Raw genomic sequence first — 8,528 nt, 5'->3', positions numbered from 1 at the left:
AGCTAGTGACAGCGTGACAGTGTAGCCCCCCTCTCTGGGGACTGAGCGGATGCCGACACCTCAGCAGTTACATGAGCCGAGCCCAGCTAGTGACAGTGTGACAGTGTAGCCCCCCTCTCTGGGGACTGAGCGGATGCCGGCACCTCAGCAGTTACATGAGCAGAGCCCAGCTAGTGACAGTGTAGCCCCCCTCTCTGGGGACTGAGCGGATACCGGCACCTCAGCAGTTACATGAGCCGAGCCCAGCTAGTGATAGCGTGACAGTGTAGCCCCCCTCTCTGGTGACTGAGCGGATGCCGGAACCTCAGCAGTTACATGAGCCGAGCCCAGCTAGTGACAGCGTGACAGTGTAGCCCCCCTCTCCGGGGACTGAGCGGATGCCGGCACCTCAGCAGTTAGACGAGCCGAGCCCAGCTAGTGACAGCGTGACAGTGTAGCCCCCCTCTCTAGGGACTGAGTGGATGCCGGCACCTCAGCAGTTACATGAGCCGAGCCCAGCTAGTGACAGCGTGACAGTGTAGCCCCCTCTCTGGAGACTGAGCGGATGCCGGCACCTCAGCAGTTACATGAGCAGAGCCCAGCTAGTGATAGCGTGACAGTGTAGCCCCCCTCTCTGGGGACTGAGTGGATGCCGGCACCTCAGCAGTTACATGAGCCGAGCCCAGCTAGTGACAGCGTGACAGTGTAGCCCCCCCTCTCTGGGGACTGAGCGGATGCCGGCACCTCAGCAGTTACATGAGCCGAGCCCAGCTAGTGACAGCGTGACAGTGTAGCCCCCTCTCTGGGGACTGAGCGGATGCCGGCACCTCAGCAGTTACATGAGCAGAGCCCAGCTAGTGACAGTGTAGCCCCCCTCTCTGGGGACTGAGCGGATACCGGCACCTCAGCAGTTACATGAGCCGAGCCCAGCTAGTGATAGCGTGACAGTGTAGCCCCCCTCTCTGGTGACTGAGCGGATGCCGGAACCTCAGCAGTTACATGAGCCGAGCCCAGCTAGTGACAGCGTGACAGTGTAGCCCCCCTCTCCGGGGACTGAGCGGATGCCGGCACCTCAGCAGTTAGACGAGCCGAGCCCAGCTAGTGACAGCGTGACAGTGTAGCCCCCCTCTCTAGGGACTGAGTGGATGCCGGCACCTCAGCAGTTACATGAGCCGAGCCCAGCTAGTGACAGCGTGACAGTGTAGCCCCCTCTCTGGAGACTGAGCGGATGCCGGCACCTCAGCAGTTACATGAGCAGAGCCCAGCTAGTGATAGCGTGACAGTGTAGCCCCCCTCTCTGGGGACTGAGTGGATGCCGGCACCTCAGCAGTTACATGAGCCGAGCCCAGCTAGTGACAGCGTGACAGTGTAGCCCCCCCTCTCTGGGGACTGAGCGGATGCCGGCACCTCAGCAGTTACATGAGCCGAGCCCAGCTAGTGACAGCGTGACAGTGTAGCCCCCTCTCTGGGGACTGAGCGGATGCCGGCACCTCAGCAGTTACACGAGCCCAGCTAGTGACAGCGTGACAGTGTAGCCCCCCTCTCTGGGGACTGAGCGGATGCCGGCACCTCAGCAGTTACATGAGCCGAGCCCAGCTAGTGACAGCGTGACAGTGTAGCCCCCCCCCTCTCTGGAGACTGAGCGGATGCCGGCACCTCAGCAGTTACATGAGCCGAGCCCAGCTAGTGATAGCGTGACAGTGTAGCCCCCCTCTCTGGGGACTGAGTGGATGCCGGCACCTCAGCAGTTACATGAGCCGAGCCCAGCTAGTGACAGCGTGACAGTGTAGCCCCCCTCTCTGGGGACTGAGCGGATGCCGGCACCTCAGCAGTTACATGAGCCGAGCCCAGCTAGTGACAGCGTGACAGTGTAGCCCCCCCCTCTCTCGGGGGACTGAGCGGATGCCGGAACCTCAGCAGTTACATGAGCCGAGCCCAGCTAGTGACAGCGTGACAGTGTAGCCCCCCTCTCTGGGGACTGTGCGGATACCGGCACCTCAGCAGTTAGACGAGCCGAGCCCAGCTAGTGACAGCGTGACAGTGTAGCCCCCCTCTCTGGGGACTGAGCGGATACCGGCACCTCAGCAGTTAGACGAGCCGAGCCCAGCTAGTGACAGCGTGACAGTGTAGCCCCCCCCTCTCTGGGGACTGAGCGGATGCCGGCACCTCAGCAGTTACATGAGCCGAGCCCAGCTAGTGACAGCGTGACAGTGTAGCCCCCCCCTCTCTGGGGACTGAGCGGATGCCGGCACCTCAGCAGTTACATGAGCCGAGCCCAGCTAGTGACAGCGTGACAGTGTAGCCCCCCCTCTCTCTGGGGACTGAGCGGATGCCGGAACCTCAGTAGTTACATGATCCGAGCCCAGCTAGTGACAGCGTGACAGTGTAGCCCCCCTCTCTGGGGACTGAGCGGATGCCGGCACCTCAGCAGTTACATGAGCCGAGCCCAGCTAGTGACAGCGTGACAGTGTAGCCCCCCTCTCTGGAGACTGAGCGGATACCGGCACTTCAGCAGTTACATGAGCCGAGCCCAGCTAGTGACAGCGTGACAGTGTAGCCCCCCTCTCTGGAGACTGAGCGGATGCCGGCACCTCAGCAGTTACATGAGCCGAGCCCAGCTAGTGAGAGCTTGCGTGACAGTGGCGGGTGGATAATGATAGATGTCGGGATTTCGACGCCTATCATTAGACCCATGCCGGCGTTTGGCATTTCGACCGCCAGCTTCCTGACCGCATACCGCTTGAACATACTGACGATATCGTCAGGCCGTGTAGGTTCAGGAATGAGGGAGGGTGCCAGCACTGACCGACATATTGTTCAGTGTGGGCACATTATCCACTGCACAGTATAATGAACGATTATGATGTTATCATTCAATAGTCGTGTAGTAGATATTCGGCTTAAGAACAGTCTCCTGACCTGCACTACTGTAGCTGTTACTGCCCCCTTCTGGTCACAGGCTCACATTACCCATGATTATTCCTCAACATACAATCTTACTTTTTTGTGACACTGTGGCAGCTTCCTGCCAAGACACTCTCTATATATTTCACCGATACATTTATTTATAAAGTGGATTTACCCTCCCTCGTTATTGGTTAGTATGGCGCTCACTCACTTCCGATAGAATCATCCACATCACCTGGAGGCGTCACAAGGATTTTCTACTTTTTCAGGGCAACAATTTTTAGTAACACAATTGATTTGAGAGTAACATATATTGTGTCATTACTTTATAGATAAACTAGTATATTCGTACAGTCATTTGTCGGGTCGCAACCTAGCGTGCAGAAGTTCCCCCCACCGCCCATTCTGTTCTCTTTTTGTCTTCCCCCCATCCACATTCTCTCTCTACCTCTCATCCCCTGCAATTACCACTCTCTGCATCTCCCGTTCTCTTCCACCACCCCCCTTCTTGTTGTCTCTCTCACCCCAGCCGTTGCCCCCCCATACATTTCAGTATGTAATAAGAATATACGCACAGACAACAGTATCTCATTTTCTTGTGGCTGGCGTTGCCTTCATTTTCTGATTTCTCTGTAACCCTCCCCTTTCCATGTCTGTCCCCCTTTCCCCCCCCCCCCCCCTATATGAGGCTCTCTCCGGCTGTCTTCTTCCTTACCTGGCTTCTCCTTTTCTAACCTCTCTTCGCTCTTGGCCCAACTCTCTTATCTCTCTCCCCTTGCACCATATTCCTCTCCCACTCTATTTTCTCTTCCCAGCTGTAAATCAATAGATCAGATCTGGCCAATATCGTCCCAGCTGCAGATAGATAATACTATATTACTATGATAATACTATGCATTGGGGAGACACGGTGAGCTGGGGGAGAGGATAAGCTGTGGTGTCCAGGCAGCCAGTGAGAGCTATGAGGGGAGGGAGGGGGTGGGGCCTCCTTGCAACTCTCCACTGCGTAGCTGTTAGACACACCCTTTAAGAACATTACATAATAGATCTATTGTTATTTTTGGCTGGCTGCAGTTGTAGTTTTATCCGATGCGCATGATAACCACTAAAAGCCACCAGCGGCGGAATCAGACCCAGTTTTACTGCATATACTGTTATTGCCCCTATAAAATAACTGATGTGGATCAGATTTCACACGTAATGATCTGTAATATATATTAATAGCCTGGATTCTACTCAACTAGTAACAGATTTTCATTTCATCATGGAAGCAATGTTTCGCATTGATCCCTTTAGCCGATTTTGGGGGGGGTTTGAGAGAGAGAGAGAGAGACCAATAGCACCAATCAGCTTCTGACATCTCAGACTGCGCTAGATAAATGCACCAATCAGCATCTGACATCTCATGGACTGTGCTAGATAAATGCACCAATCAGCTTCTGACATCTCAGACTGCGCTAGATAAATGCACCAATCAGCTTCTGACATCTCAGACTGTGCTAGATAAATGCACCAATCAGCTTCTGACATCTCATGGACTGTGCTAGATAAATGCACCAATCAGCTTCTGATCTCATAGACTGCGCTAGATAAATGCACCAATCAGCTTCTGACATCTCAGACTGTGCTAGATAAATGCACCAATCAGCTTCTGACATCTCATGGACTGTGCTAGATAAATGCACCAATCAGCTTCTGACATCTCAGACTGTGCTAGATAAATGCACCAATCAGCTTCTGACATCTCATGGACTGTGCTAGATAAATGCACCAATCAGCTTCTGACATCTCATAGACTGTGCTAGATAAATGCACCAATCAGCTTCTGACATCTCAGACTGCGCTAGATAAATGCACCAATCAGCTTCTGACATCTCAGACTGCGCTAGATAAATGCACCAATCAGCTTCTGACATCTCATGGACTGTGCTAGATAAATGCACCAATCAGCTTCTGACATCTCAGACTGTGCTAGATAAATGCACCAATCAGCATCTGACATCTCATAGACTGTGCTAGATAAATGCACCAATCAGCTTCTGACATCTCATGGACTGTGCTAGATAAATGCACCAATCAGCTTCTGACATCTCAGACTGTGCTAGATAAATGCACCAATCAGCTTCTGACATCTCATGGACTGTGCTAGATAAATGCACCAATCAGCTTCTGACATCTCAGACTGCGCTAGATAAATGCACCAATCAGCTTCTGACATCTCATAGACTGCGCTAGATAAATGCACCAATCAGCTTCTGACATCTCAGACTGTGCTAGATAAATGCACCAATCAGCTTCTGACATCTCAGACTGCGCTAGATAAATGCACCAATCAGCTTCTGACATCTCATGGACTGTGCTAGATAAATGCACCAATCAGCTTCTGACATCTCAGACTGTGCTAGATAAATGCACCAATCAGCATCTGACATCTCATGGACTGTGCTAGATAAATGCACCAATCAGCTTCTGACATCTCATGGACTGTGCTAGATAAATGCACCAATCAGCTTCTGACATCTCATGGACTGTGCTAGATAAATGCACCAATCAGCTTCTGACATCTCAGACTGTGCTAGATAAATGCACCAATCAGCTTCTGACATCTCAGACTGTGCTAGATAAATGCACCAATCAGCTTCTGACATCTCATAGACTGTGCTAGATAAATGCACCAATCAGCTTCTGACATCTCATAGACTGCGCTAGATAAATGCACCAATCAGCATCTGACATCTCAGACTGTGCTAGATAAATGCACCAATCAGCATCTGACATCTCATGGACTGTGCTAGATAAATGCACCAATCAGCATCTGACATCTCATGGACTGTGCTAGATAAATGCACCAATCAGCTTCTGACATCTCATGGACTGTGCTAGATAAATGCACCAATCAGCTTCTGACATCTCAGACTGTGCTAGATAAATGCACCAATCAGCTTCTGACATCTCAGACTGTGCTAGATAAATGCACCAATCAGCTTCTGACATCTCAGACTGTGCTAGATAAATACACCAATCTGCTTCTGACATCTCATGGACTGTGCTAGATAAATGCACCAATCAGCTTCTGACATCTCATGGACTGTGCTAGATAAATGCACCAATCAGCTTCTGACATCTCAGACTGTGCTAGATAAATGCACCAATCAGCATCTGACATCTCATGGACTGTGCTAGATAAATGCACCAATCAGCTTCTGACATCTCATGGACTGTGCTAGATAAATGCACCAATCAGCTTCTGACATCTCATGGACTGTGCTAGATAAATGCACCAATCAGCTTCTGACATCTCAGACTGTGCTAGATAAATGCACCAATCAGCTTCTGACATCTCAGACTGTGCTAGATAAATGCACCAATCAGCTTCTGACATCTCAGACTGTGCTAGATAAATGCACCAATCAGCTTCTGACATCTCATAGACTGTGCTAGATAAATGCACCAATCAGCTTCTGACATCTCATAGACTGTGCTAGATAAATGCACCAATCAGCTTCTGACATCTCAGACTGTGCTAGATAAATGCACCAATCAGCTTCTGACATCTCATGGACTGTGCTAGATAAATGCACCAATCAGCTTCTGACATCTCAGACTGCGCTAGATAAATGCACCAATCAGCTTCTGACATCTCATAGACTGTGCTAGATAAATGCACCAATCAGCTTCTGACATCTCATGGACTGCGCTAGATAAATGCACCAATCAGCTTCTGACATCTCAGACTGTGCTAGATAAATGCACCAATCAGATTCTGACATCTCAGACTGTGCTAGATAAATGATAGCTGGAAGCTGATTGGCGATTTCTCCACTTTCTCTCTCTCCAAGCCTCGATACATCTCTCCTATAATGTTATTTCCGATTTCACATGAATATTTCTCACTGAACACATTACGCAGAGGAATCCATTTATACTACATAACCGGCGATAATTGTCCTGGAAGGTGCCTCATCCTCTCGCTCATAGCTTCCTCTACAGTCCCTATTTTCACCAATTCATTGATTCTATTCACATACTAAGGGAACCCCAGCTTTTAGGCAGTAAATCCTTCCATTTCTTCCTATCTTTTCTGAGTGATGCAGGGTATATTGCCTACAGGGGCCTATCCATTAGCAGATAAATTGACCAACTGAACGATATATCGTTCAGTCGGTCATCTGCTAATGGATAGGCCCTGAATGATGACAGATGCGCACTCCCACGGCCGATAAATTGTGTCTTTCGTCTCTCCAACGTGTTGGTCAATTATCGCTTATCGCTGACAGATATTAGAAATATCTGGCAGTTTATAAGCGGTAAACGAACGACATTTTTAATGAAAATTCATAGAAACATAAAAAAATCCACTCCCTGAATGATGTCATGTAATATCGTTCGTTGTTCGCATAAATCTGTCTTGTACGTGACAGATATCTGTCACTGCAGCCCCAGGAGTTTTCAAGGGATAATCTTTCGTCCTTCATCGTAGAGCAAGATCTGCTAATGGATAGGCCCCGTTATCCTCATCAATTACTAATAGGACTTATATTATTTGTAATATTTCCCTATTCACATTAGTTTTGGAAACCATTACGCAATTGAGGAGTCACTTCTACGCCAGAGACGTTACACGGAGGAGACGTCATTGTTTGCGCATCCGTTAGAAATCAGTGTTACGTGACAATTACGCAGCAGAGAGCATATTTGCTGCCGTTCGATTTGTAGCAGATTAATCACTTCATTAAGGCTCAGTGATGGAGGGGACTAAGTTTCAGTAGCCGGCAAAGAGAGAAGATAAGGGGGGACCAGACACACCCAGAACCTTCACCTGCGAACCCCGGAAATTATCTCCACGTGATCACTGGAAAATGGCAGCTGAAAACGTATCTGACACAAAGCATTGGCCAGGCGGCCAGGCTACAGAATGATGGCACTCCTTATACTCTATCATAGGGAAACTTCTCAGCAGAGATATACCCAGCAGCTTATATTTACTAACCAGCAGCGGTCTAAACCGCCGATCATTGGTGCTTTGACCGATGGATTTAAAAGCACGGCAATAAAAAGAACTTGCTAAATCGGTTTTGTGTAGCATTTTTTCTATTGCCGTTTTAGATCTATCGGTCCAAGGCGCCAGTGACCAGCAGCTTCAGCATCCCGCTGGTTAGTACATCTACCCCAATATCTTTTAGTACAGCAGAGGCGCTGAGCGCACACAGGGCCTAATTCAGCAAGGAACGCACGCTAGCAGACGCACGCACCCGACCGCTGCGAGAATATGCTAATCAATGCATACGCACGGAGACCGCAGCACAAGATACAGACGCCCAGCCCCATACTAAGCCGCCCATCTCCCTTTATTCACAGCCTGATCAGCACGCAAGATAGCGTAACCATCGGAACAATTAGCATAATAGTGGGTGACCTGACTTGCCGCAGGATTTTGCCCGCTTCCTGTGTATAGCTACGTATGCCACCGCACTGCCTTAATTATGCACGCCCCTATAACACCTGACCACCCCGTCACCACCCACAAACGGCACTTCCTGTCAATCAATTTCGGAAGGGTCTGCGTACACACTGCGTGTAGTCTGCGTACCGAAACCCGATCGCACTGGCTAGTTTGCGCATAAGCAGTGCAAAAACATCGA

The sequence above is a fragment of the Taudactylus pleione genome, unplaced genomic scaffold (assembly GCF_031769625.1).
Source record: "Taudactylus pleione unplaced genomic scaffold, aTauple2 ptg000483l, whole genome shotgun sequence".
NCBI lineage: Eukaryota > Metazoa > Chordata > Amphibia > Anura > Myobatrachidae > Taudactylus > Taudactylus pleione.
Note: the sequence above shows the minus strand (reverse complement) of the source record.